Genomic DNA, 13204 nt, shown 5'->3' on the forward strand with positions numbered 1-13204 from the left:
TATTCCTTGAACTCAAGATTCTCAACTTCTCAGAATTCAAAAATTGGACAATCGATTTTGCACTATTCGACATCATAAATCTAATGGTGCATTCAGATTTCTCATTCTCTCATTCTATTCTTCAGCCACTTTTCTAAGTGGAATGCAGGTGTCAACATCCATGTGCGAGTAGTCATGCGATTGATGCTATGAGATCGATGGTCTGAACAGCTTCAACATTTTGACATCTACTTCTTTACTTCTTCAGATGGCCCTTGTTTGTGAGGTATATGCAGTGTTCATGTACTTATTTTGCTATGCATTATGTTGCACGGGTCCTTGATTGATGTTTGATGTGGGATCTTGTTTCTTACTCATTTTTATGATTCCTACTTGATGTGACACGGAATCGCCTATGTGATGTACTTTTTTTCGTGATCCATCATGTTCTGTTTAGAGATCCCTTTGTTGTATGTTGACGGGATACTCATGTGTCGCCATGCATGTTGCTTTGAGATCCCTTTTATGTCATGTTGGCGGAATGCTCATCATGCATGAGTTTTGTGTCATACTAATAGTAGTCTTTTGACTGAGAGTTCCTGTAGTGGAACATCTCTTAGAGCCACTCCTGCGTGAGGGAATTTTCCTTGTATGATCATGACATCATCTCTTCTGTACATCATCACTATTAGTAGCACTTAATGTAGCAGCATACACCATCTTGACACCGGGGCCCGGAGACATAGTTCCTCCTGGACGAACTCCGTTATCAACATCTTATGTTTTTCATGGGTTGATGATTGCCATGTTCCTATTATTTACAACATGCAGATGTATTCATTAATGTTCTTTTAAAAATGCAATTTAACACATCACGAAAGTAAAAGGTCTTGGAAGGGTCCTTTGTTACACCCAGACCTAGATCAGGCCAGGTAGGTAGAAACCTAGATATAAAAGCAGAAGAGTTATTACAAATGGAGGAAAGGAAGAAACTAGTGGAAATACTAGAAAAAGACAAGGAGCATGAGGAGAACCCCCGATCAGGGTGTGGCAGAGAAGAGGAGGTGGGCCAGCAGTGATGGGAAGTGGAGATATCAGATATCATCCACACGAGCACAAGGACAGAGATCTCTTCTGGATGTGGAGGAAGAGGACAACGGGAAGGGCGGGTGGAAGGACAGGGCAGGGAGGGAGAAAGCCCCAAGAGGAGGTAGGTGGAGCTAAGAAGGGAAGGCAGAGAGGAAGGCATGGGAGCCAGTGGGAGAGCAGGCAGAATGATGCCAGCAAGTGGCAGGATAATGGAGAAGGACTCATGGTAGGAGCAGCCAGAGGCATGCGTGAGTTAATGAGAGCCAGAGCGGGAAGGGATGAAGGGCCATCATTCCGAGGTGAAGGAATGAGGAAAAGGGCGACGAGTAAATTAGAAGGACAGGTGGTAGGTGCGTTGAAAGGAAGCAGGGAAAGGGAGGTAAAACAAAAGGGCAGAGAGATAGATGTTAGTTGCATGTAGAATGTGAGAGCGAGAGTAGGAGCAGAGAAAGGTGGTGGATGCAGAATGACGACGCAGACCAGGGAAAGTAGTGGTGCCAACTCTAGTAGACAATATGTTCTTCTCCATTTCCTAAACCACAGAAGTAGAGTTATGTCAAATTCAATAGTGTTTGGGAAAGAGACCAGGAAAGGTCTAGACATTGAAAGAGTTGAAACCAGGATCTCCTGGAACACCACCTGGGTCGAGAGTGAGGACGAGAGAGTGAGAGAAGTAAGAGTCAAAATTCCAGCCCTGAAGAAGGCATACAGAGAGAAGGAGGGAAGCCGAGGAGAGAAGAGCGAACATACCAAGGGAGAAGGTCTAAGGAATTCCACTCCATCCAGGTGGCTCCTGAGGCTTGGAAGAGATGTCGTAGGTAACTGTAATAGGGAGGAATCCACCCTAAAGACCTCATGGGATGAGACAAGAGATAGCACGACCCTTAAGAAACCTACCGGGAATTTCATGAGTAAAACTGAGAGGAAAACCAAAGGTTTAATTAGAGTAAAGAATGTAGAGAAGAGTAAGAAGGAAGAGAAATTACCTTGTGCAGTCCAAAACAGGAACATGGTCCTCCCCTATAGTTCTCCTGGTAGGCTTTATATGGTTAAAATACCTCATAGTGTCTAGAACAGGGATATAGTCCCCCCTAGTGGTCTCCCCGAGAGGTTGTCTATGGCGAACCTTCCGTGTGAAGGCCAACAGGGAGAGACTAACCTGAGAAAAGAAGAACAGAGGTTCAGCAAAGAGCAAACCCAAGAGATGGCAGGGGGAAAGCTGAGGGGAATGATAAGAAAACTTAGGCTGTCAGGTCTTGAGCGAGATATAAAGCATGGCTCAACTAAATATAAGATAGATTGGGTGTTATACCAATAGAATATTGATACTTTTCATGGTAATGTTTTAGGTTTAATCATAATCTGCGTCCAGTACAATGTGAAGGCAAGCAAGAACATAGAGGAAAGAGAATGGGGAGAAGGCAATGGCAACCGCGACAATTCCAGAATGGGAAGAGATGGAAAAGAAGTGACTAAAAACGGCAATAGGGGTATAGGTAAAAGGACAACGAGGGGGGATGGGAAGCTCTAGCAAAGAACAATGCAAAAGAGGGAGAAAGACGATATGGGAGCATATGAAGATCCTCATTGATGCGTACATGGAAGGGAACCCACCTAAGGTTAGAGCCCAAATAGCAGGTTGGGAGCGAGAATTAGATGACAGTATTACCAACCAATACATTCCCATGGAAGAATGGGAAGACATGGTTCAAGACCTAGGCAGCACCCATAGCCGGCACACTGTCTTTAGACAAACGATCTAGCAATACTAGGTCATGAAGAATGTAGTGGCCCGAGCCATGACTCTTAACAAAGAACAAGTCGAAAACAAAGGTCAAGAGGCACAAGAGGACACCAAAGAGAATGATCTCATCAGAGCAGAGCTACTCAAGGAGATAGCATCAATTCAGATACAAACATATCAAAACAACCTGGCACTGGGAAGGATTGAACAAAGTCTGCAGGATATGAGGAGAAGTTAGATTCCTGGTTCTAGTGCTAAAGACCCAGCCCCCGTGAATTCCTCGGATGAGGAGTAAAACAAAAATCCAGATACATTTTGTTTCTGTTTTATGATGATTAGCTTTTATTTTTCAAAGTTGATTTGCAGTATAGATAAAATAGACAATGTTGTTTGGTTGATAGAGAAATACTTATACAAATTTTGGACATCTTTTAACACTGACAGGTGGCCAACCTGGTTTCCTATGGGCAGGTTGAGACCACCTGGAACAAATGGAAAAACCTAATTTTGGCCAGTTAATATAAATAGCGAAAGTACTACCAAGTTTACAAAAAAAAAGGTCACTTACAATTCATTATGTGATAATTACAATTCATCTCACGTGTAGGTCATTAAAGGTCTATGTACCATCTCAGATAGAAATCATAGACTTCAGATATGACTTCACAGGGCATAGGTCATTAAAGGTATGTGTACTGTCTCATATAGCAATCACAGACTGCAGATATAACTTGAGAGGGCGTAGGTCGTTAAAGGTTTGTGTGCTGGGTAAGTCTATATTTTCTACTAGTTTTTTTATTTGGAATCCAAGTAATTTTAAAATATCTCCATAGCAGGTGTTCCATTATATATAGTATTAGCTATGTTTCACAATATCCAACTTGTTTTGGTTATATTTGTTTTCCTTGACTTAACCAATTCACGTTATTAATGAATGGTAATTTCTGCAGAGGCCATTCTTGTGAAATTAAATAACGAAAAGAATAATACAGAGATCAAAGCATGGGAAGAAAACAAAAAGGCCAACTCATTGAGCAAGTAAGACCTTTCATTATTATTTTTATATGTGATGAATTTAGTAAATAAAATAAATGTTCCATGGATGCCAACTACCAGTGTCTGTTTTAGAAAAGGCTGAAAAATATTTGCTTCCCAGTGAAAATTTATAAGGCCAGTGATAAAGTCTGTACCAAAAATGTTGCCACCACATTATTTTTTTATGCAATTTGAAAGGGTACTGAATCTATATGTGTATTTTATATTCAACCACCACCTGTACCTTGTTACCATTTCATATACAATAAAAATCTCTCCATGATTTCTATGTGGGAAAATAATAAAAGAACTATAGTTGAGGCTCATAAAATGAATCATATCGATTGAACTAGAATTGGGTTTTTTTCCTTTTTGTTTTGGTTCCTGCTTAAAACAAAGAGTTCCTTCTTTCGTGTTCTGACATGATATTAATTTTATGGTGTGGATGCTGAGACCAAGGAGTTATTCCCTTTCTTTTTAGTGTAGTTGTCGATAGTTTATAATTTATTTAATTGGTAAGGAACCGATGGAGTAACAAGTCAAGGGGATAATGTGAAGGGCTCTTCGGAGGAATACGACTCCTCTGGTCATGAACTATGTCGAGGTGCCGTTGTAATAAGATAAAAGGCACAGTAAGTCGAAGATAAGGTGGGGACTTAAGGCTTCGCTTCGCTTGGTTGGTTGGTTCCATTCCACTCGATCTTCGCCTAACGAGGAAGGGGCAACAATTTCATATCAGATGGAGCGCTAATTCGCATGATCATAAGCATTGATAATTCGAGCGGATATAATTTGCATGTATGATGCCGATTACATTGGTAATTGGATGTATTTCCATATCTAATGGAGATCACATTGGTAATTCGCATGTCTCACCATGATATCATATTCCAAATTTGCATATCCTGTAGGAATATCTCACATATCGAGCTGAGATAACTGGTAGATCCTGCATGAGGAGACTGGTAGTATACTTATTCACCATAAATCCAAAGACTGATGAGGGAGCTTGGTATATAATCTCATATGCTTTACATTAAGTTGAAAAGTATACTTAATTGAAACAACGTGACTTTCTCAGCTACTAGCATGTCTTTCTCAGTTGCTACTATATTGAAATCTTGAGTTTTTTGATGTAATTGTTTTTTTAATGACATTAGTATTTCTCCAAATAGATGGAGATGGAGCCCAATATTGAAGCCAGAGCTAGCTCTCAATTTTTGATATTGCAACTCTAGAAACTGTCTTATTTCTTTTGAACTTTCTGGCTTTTTGTTCATTTGATGTCATGCTCGCATGCCTCATAGTGGACCAATTTACAGATATATAGAACTAGAGAATAATATGTATAGTTAAAATGGTTTTGGACCAATTTAAAGATATATAAAACTAGAGAATAATATGTATAGTTAAAATGGTTTTCCTCTATTTGCACTTTGCAACAAATCATCTCTTCAATATTTTTTCAAAATTTGAATCCATTATTTTAGTTCTAAGATGTATCTTAGTGTTTCAATTCACTATTTCAAATCAATTTTAAATGATAAATGATGATTTTTATAGATAAAATTTATTTAACAACATCATTACACTTTATGCTTTATTGTTATGTTATATTTTTGTATATGGAGAGCTTATGTGTGAAGCCTGTAAGGGGCAGAATGATCTAATAATCGATTGGTTGGGTACTTGTAAATTGGAATTTTTTTTTGGTATAGTTGAATGCATAAATCCACTTTGTATGTAAATTTTCATAACTAGATACATAAATCCACTCATGTAATGCAAATTTTCATAACTAGGTACATAAATCCACTTGATGTAAATTCTAATCACTCGCTGCATCATTGACGTCAATTTTAATAAGCTTGCATTGATCTCAATCTTAATGAGATTCTAGAGTTATAATAAATATTTTAATAGAATTTGACTGTTGTCAATTTTAACAAGGGAGGCTACATGGAAGCTAGTCCTTGCCTTGCATGGGGATTTTGTTAGAAAACTTAGGAAGCATCCCAAGTTGATAGTGCTGGAAGTGTTCATAGTTCATAGTGATAGAAAACTTAGGAAGCATTCCAAGTTGATAGTGCTCGCAGTGTTGTTAAAAGATCAAAGTGTTGGCTTTAATACAAACTGTGTATTCAAAACGGTTCAGGGCACAAAAGCACATACATCATTGGAGGACATATCCATTGTTCTAGAACCAAAAATGACTTACTTGTTGGGTGGAAGGGAGAGGGGTGCACGACGAGCTTGTTTGCGTGGTTTGATCCCTCACTCAGGCATATGACCAGTCAGAACGTGCTTAAATGGAACATAAGCTAATACCTGAACTTGTGTTCTAGAAAGGAATACCTGAACTTGTGTTCTAGAAAGGGTACTTAGAACCTACGTCTTTTCGAGCATGGGTTGTTTCCAATCCCATTCATCTCTCTTTCGAGCATGCATTTTTTCCAATCCCATTCATCTCTCAGTCTAGCAGATGAGTTCAACACCAGCTCCTATCTATCCTTGTTTGTCGGAAGCCTGTATCTTCAAACTGCATCTAAAATAGGGTTATTCCGAGTTGGTTTCAGCCTAGGCCAGAAGCAAAAGCACATGACACAGCTTATTTCCTTGCCCACACTGCTCACAACTCTTTGAACATGTGGAACAATGCTCTCGTACCCATGCCAGAAGTAGAAGCACATGAGAATCCATCAATAAGGTCTTCCATGGTTGGAGTTTCCGAGTAAGCTACTTATTGATGGGACCTTAAACTAGACATTACCCATGTCCAAAAACCATGGTCGAGAGTTCTATGGTTGTGCTAATACATCTGCTCTATATAGGAATAGAGATTGCCTTAGTATCAGTATCAGTATTTCCTGAACCAAGTGACTTGTATCAAAGCCACATGTCCACATTGACACATTGACACATTCAGAAGCACACGATAATGTGAATGGGAGAGTTTTCCTGAATCAAGGTGATGTTAATTTTGAGAGGAACATAGTCGCTTGTCCAGGCAAGGTATTAAGTTAACAAAGAAATTTGCAGAGAAAGTTTTCAAATGCAGGGTATTTTCACTCGAGTAAACACATTTCAGGACATAACACACCTAAGAAGTTCAAACTCAGCTTTTGATTCCGGCCATTGAAGCAGGTTCCAAAACATGGTGTGAGTTGCTGGATCCTTGATACCCATGTCTTTTTTCCCCTTCCTTGGAGGAGTCAGAGCCTTATTCCCCCTCAGTTAGTCTTGATCTCAATGAATATGGGCCTTGGATTGGTTAATTCGTGAGAAAAAAGATGGCATGGTAAAAAAAATAGGAGCGAGTCATAGAGACCTAGTTATATAGCCTGGTTTTTCAGATAGCCTGGTTGTTACATATTGACCTAGGATCGAATTCAATTCCACTAACTATGGGTTCTCTTGGACCAAACATAGGTGAAATGAACCAGTAGTAAAAGATGTTGTTCAAATGATGAGTAAACAACCTTGACTTGAAGCCTTATCTTTAGAGCTGACTTTATTATCTCTTCATAGTGCCCTACTAGCTCTACCCCCTCCCCTCTTATAATACCAAATAAATCCCTTCACAAAAGACTGGCTCTGGCATATGGAATCTTTCATCCAGCTCCTTCCTCCACCTGAGTGTTGTTCGTCCCTCCTACCTCTTCCAATCCTTTCTCCTGCTGCTCTCTCCTATGCTCCTCTTCCTACCCTATAGCCTCTTATTGCATTTTTGTCCTACACTCACATACATGTCATGGGTAAGTACCTAGTTTCATACTCAATCTCCATTAAGGATAATGCCATTCTTGTATACGAGATTCGGGGCAAGGAGGGTGGTTCACCTCTCTAACTAGTTGGCCTCGAAAGGAGATATTCTTTGGGCTTCCATATCATCTATATAAGTAGGGAGGAAGAAGGGGCTCAAATGATCATTCCTTTGATCATAAGGTAAATTAAGGTGTCTTCATGATTGAATGGTTGGTTAAGTAGGTTGTGTTAAGCTAAGAGTGTGCCTGAATTTTCAATGGCATATCTATTTTCATTAACAAGCTTTTAGAGTTGGTTTCTGGCATGGGGTTGAGGTCAGTTTTACTTTTAGACATGGCAATCTGTGACTCCCACCCTAACATTGGAAATTCAAGCTCTCGTGTAGAGCATTTTCTCTCTTTTGTGTATGCTGTAAAAGGCACTTTGTCGCCAAGGGCGCTTGAATCCATGATTCGAGGGGTAGCGAAAGATATAGTATTAAACTTTTTGATGCCAAAACGGAAAGGCCATCAGAAGGAGAAGAAAATGGATGGTTTCAAGGTCAAGAGGAAAATACTTGATCTGTCTAAGGATATCCTGTGCTCCATGGAAGAATCAAAGAAAGCTTCATTTCCGAAATTTCCACTCCAGATTGTTTGGGGTAACATCTTCTACAATGTTGGTAAGTCTTCAAAAACAGAATCAACTCAAAATGATTTTTCCCAAACAGATATTGACATTTCCCAAGCTCAGAGCCCTTTGGTTAATGAAAAGAGGCCCTACACGAATTGTTTTCTCAATATTGTAACACAAACTCTTCTTTTGGGAAATTTCTTGCAGCCATTCCAAACCATTTTAGATCTGTAAAGAAGTGCTTTGGAGCGCATACTTGTGATACAACTAGTGTTGGTTGCAATTTGATGGAAGAAAGAGACAGGGATGTTGAATTTGCCGAAAAAACATGTTCGCAATCATCCTTCCAGTTATTGGAAAATGAATTTTCTTTTAATAATGCAATGCCACATATCGAAAACATGTTCTCAACCATTCTTCCAGTTATTGGCAAATGAATTTTCTTTTAAGAATGCACTGCCACATATCGATGGCAACTTCACAATTAAAGGAGAAAAAGTGAACTCCAATAAGAAGGAAGAGGGTTTTGTCATTTGGAAACCTCTTGTTGGAATATTGTCTTCAGAGTTAGCTAAAGTTGGAGCAGAAGCATGTCAATATAAATGAAACAAGAGTGGAAATGGTGGTGATGGCCTAGCTTTCATTGTAACAAATGAGAAAAATGATTTCGCTCATAATATTTATGGGCAGTACTTGGGACTGTTCAACTCTACCACAAATGGGGATTCGAATAACAGATTGGTGTCAACTCTACCACGGATGGGGATTCGAATAACAGATTGGTTGCAGTGGAGTTCGATACCAGAAAGAGAAAATCCAATGACATTCGAAGCCAGATCCACCATCGGCATTAACTTCTTCGAAGAGGTGAGGCTAGCTTCCACCGCCTTGCTTTTGTCTCTACCTTTCCTGTTACTAAGATTACTCGGTGAAGAAAGAAGCTTGCATGAAAGAGCAGAATGTTTTCTTTCTGTGATTAGCTTCCTTTTCACTTTTACTATTTCGAGTGAGAGGTTATAGCCTACTTCTTCTTTCTATGATTAGCTTTTTTTGAGCTTTTAGTGTAATAACATGCTTCTTCTTTATGTGATTAGATTCTTTTTAGCTTTTAGCTTTCAGTATGATAGAGTGCTTCTTCTTTCTGTGTTTAGTTTCTTTTTAGCTTTCAATATGATAGCTTCTTTCTGTGATTAGCTTGATTAGCTTCTTTTTAGATTTCAGTATGTGAGAAGTTATACCCTGTTTTTCCCTTTACCTGTGCAGAAAGAGAATAGTTAACTTCAATAGTTAATTTCAATATTGAAAGGAAAAATAAAGGCAGCAAAAGAAAAATACATAGTGTAGGTGTACTTGCATCTTTGTTCAGACTTCCAAAAAAACCAAGCTAATGCCTCCTGCAGCTGTGGAGAAAGAGAATAGTTAACTTCAATAGTTAATTTCAATATTGAAAGGAAAAATAAAGGCAGCAAAAGAAAAATACACAGTGCAGGTGTACTTGCATCTTTGTTCAGACTTCCGAAAAAGCCAAGCTAATGCTTCCTGCAGCTAGAAGTTATAACATGTTTTTTCCTTTACCTGTGCAGAAAGAGAATAGTTGACTTCAATAGTTAATTTCAATATTGAAAGAAAAAATAAAGGCAGCAAAAGCAAAATACATAGTGCAGGTGTGCTTGCATCTTTGTTCATGTTCAGATTTCTGAAAAAGCTAAGCTAATGACTCCTGCAGCAAAAGGAAAATAGAAAATAGACAGAACGTTCTCATTGTTGTTCAAGTGGGCCATGGGTTGTCAATGTGGGTTGTGGATTATCATTGTTGTCCCAATTCCAGTGGGCCATGGAGTCAGTACAGAGTTGGTATGGCTACCTCCTCGCCAAGAAGCCGCGAAGACAATGCCTCCTGTAAGAAAAGAATGCCCCCTGCAACAAAAGAAGCCTGCAACAAAGATAGGGGAGCTAAGTGAGGTTGTCGACCGAACATACCTATCCTCTCTTCGGCCAGTGCTGCTTAAGAGATCTCCTCGGCTGCCTCCTCGACTCCATGCTGTGAAATGAAACAGTGCCAATATCACAACATAAGTACAACGACTTTGGGTCATTACCCACCCAGAATATGTGGTCGACAACACTATAGCAGGCAGGCTGACAGGTGTAGGATAAACAATGTACAATGGTGACAAGTGTAGTTACGAACAATGTACAATGGTGACCTATGTTGTTTATTATTCATGTAATTTTAACATAAAATGTTTACTTATTAATGTTAACATTAATCCATTGAAACCCAACGCAAATTTTACAAATTTTTGTAAGTGAATCGAAACTTAACCTAAGTTTGCCTAGGGAAAAGGCCAAATAAGATGGCGAAAAACAAATATACAACAAGAGCTTGAAAACTTTGGGTTATTTTGACAATGCATGACAATAAGCACATGAAATTAATGCTAACCCCCACCATTTTGATTACTATAGTCCCCGCCGACTAATAAGATTGCAGAGAGTTATAATAAAGATTTTAATACAATTTGAGAGAATCATAATGATGAGAACTGAAGTGAATCGTTGACCTATAATTTTTTTTTTAATAACCAGATATATCATTATAATAAGTAAGAAAGTTTGATTATTAATCAGCTCCGAACAACTATCTTAACTTGACAAAAAAATTTAACCAGTGCAAGAGATAGCGGCAGCAGAGGCCAAGATTGACCGCGCGACAATCTTTTCACAGTTGCTCTGCGAACCATATCACAAGTACATTTTACAAATTAACTGATAGTATTTTTGTGTAGTAACTTCCAATTTCTAATGAAAAAACAATTTCAGTAACAAATTAACTACGGCCATAAAAATGTTGATATCCATATACAATCAAAATTAGTTGATCGGCCTAATGTAAACTTCCAATTCAACTTTCAATTCATTAATGGATTTTCTTTCCAATTCATTAATAGATTTTCTTCTTTTCAAGTCTTGTCCGCCACAAACAAATATGAGAACATAACATTAACTAGCAAATACACAGGTCTATCCAGTTCTACACACAATAACGTAATACATTACAGAGACATAAGTCACATGATAATACACTAGAACAAAACATTAGCCAACACACCATTGTAACACATATCCCCACACAAATTAGACATGCATAGTGAAGAAACAGAGAAACCTGAGTCAAAAGTTTGAGAGTGGATTTTTTAACCGCACCTTGAAAGAGTGTGTGGGCTTTTTTAACTAAAATTAAAAAAAAAAAAAAAAAATTATAATGCCAATTTAATTTATTTCCTAGCCGTTCGGATCAACCTCGAAACATTTCTTTATCCGGCCATCCTTCCGCTTACATCACCATCAAAACGACGGGGAATTTGTATGATCTTCGTTCCGTATGGAGATCATTGGCGGCAACTGAGAAAAATATGCATGTTAGAACTGCTCACCGCCAAAAGGATCGAGTCATTCAGGAGCGTGCGAGAGGAAGAAGTGTCTGCGATGATCTGTTCAATTTCGGAGGAGAGTGAGAGCGGAGTGCTGGACGTGGACGTGAGCAACGCTTTCGCTACTCTCACCTCCAATATAACTTGGCGCATACTGGCGAGGAGGAAATTTAGTGACGTTGATTTGGGTGGCGGTTTCAAAGGTTTCAAGGATTTAATAGTAGAGGTGGTATCTACGGCGGGAGCTTTTACCATCGGAGACTTTCTTCCTTTTTTGGATTGGCTTGATTTGCAAGGTATCAAGCGGCACATGAAGAAGATCCATAAAACATTCAATGAATTCGCAGAGAAGAGACTCAAATCACCAAGAAGGAGAAGAGCCTCAAGTTAAAGATTTCGTGGATGTGCTGCTCGAGAAAGCTGAGACTGACTCCAAAATCACACGGGAAACTATCAAGGCTGTTGTTCTTGTATGTCTCTCCGCCCTCGCCCATTCTATTATCATTTATGATCCTCATTCTTATGCTTAAATCCTTTAATATTTTGGATTCATTGGTTTTGTATTTGTGCAGGACATGGTCGCGGGTGGGCTGGAGACCACCTCAACCACGTTAGAATGGGCAATGAGTGAGTTGCTCAGACATCCCCATGCAATGAAGAGATTGCAAGAAGAAATCGAATGGGTAGTCGGCAAGAATCGCCAAGTGAATGAATCTGATGTAGCGAGCATGAAATACCTCCATTGCGTGGTGAAAGAAACGCTAAGATTATACCCACCTGTGGTGCTAGCGATTCCTCATGAATCTGTAGAGGCTGTGACAGTAGGAGGATACCATATCCCTAAGAAAACAATGGTAATGGTGAATGTGTGGGCTATAGGAAGGGATCCCAATGTGTGGGGACCATATGCTTCCGAATTCAAGCCGGAGAGATTCATGGAGGAGGAACATGTGAATTTAGCGGATCAATCAGACTTCCGTATGATTCCGTTTGGGGCAGGAAGGAGAGGATGTCCGGGGGCTCCCATGGCTATTCCTACCATTGAATTCGCATTGGCTCAGCTGATGCACACTTTCGATTGGAGAGTTGAAGGTGATCCGTCGCAGCTGGATATGACGGAAGTGTGTGGGCTGACGATTCCAAGGAAAGTGTCGCTGTATGCATATCCAAGGTTGAGGGTAAGCATTCCAGTTCCACTACAGACCAGGGATGATAAAGCGTAGGATGAGGCAAGGCACCGCCACATGCTATTCTAGTTTCTCAGAAATGCTTTCGCTACTCGCTATTTTAATCTAGTTTGCGCTAGTTCCGTTCCCTTTCATTGCATTACCTGTTGTACGTTCTGTGATAGAGATCATGTCGACATATGATTAGCGTTGTATTTTTTAATTCTAAAAGACTGTTTTCTGCCGTATTACAATTATTGAATGCTCTATTGTGGTTTTATTTGCTAAAATCACTCTTCCTGTCAGTCACGTAAGGAATTATTCTTTATCAGTATTTTTATTTTTTTTAATGTATTTAAAAGCGAGGTAATATTGTTATT

General features: G+C 39.2%; 1 pseudogene; it reads left to right on the forward strand.

The window, feature by feature from the left end:
* The first annotated feature begins 11644 nt into the window (after positions 1 to 11644).
* Positions 11645 to 12881, forward strand: LOC149252058 (cytochrome P450 750A1 pseudogene; annotated as a pseudogene).
* The last annotated feature ends 323 nt before the right edge of the window (positions 12882 to 13204 follow it).

The sequence above is a fragment of the Pinus tabuliformis genome, chromosome 7, assembly GCF_031772625.1.
Source record: "Pinus tabuliformis cultivar Carrire ecotype Pingquan chromosome 7, CPIR1, whole genome shotgun sequence".
NCBI classification, from domain to species: Eukaryota; Viridiplantae; Streptophyta; class Pinopsida; order Pinales; family Pinaceae; genus Pinus; species Pinus tabuliformis.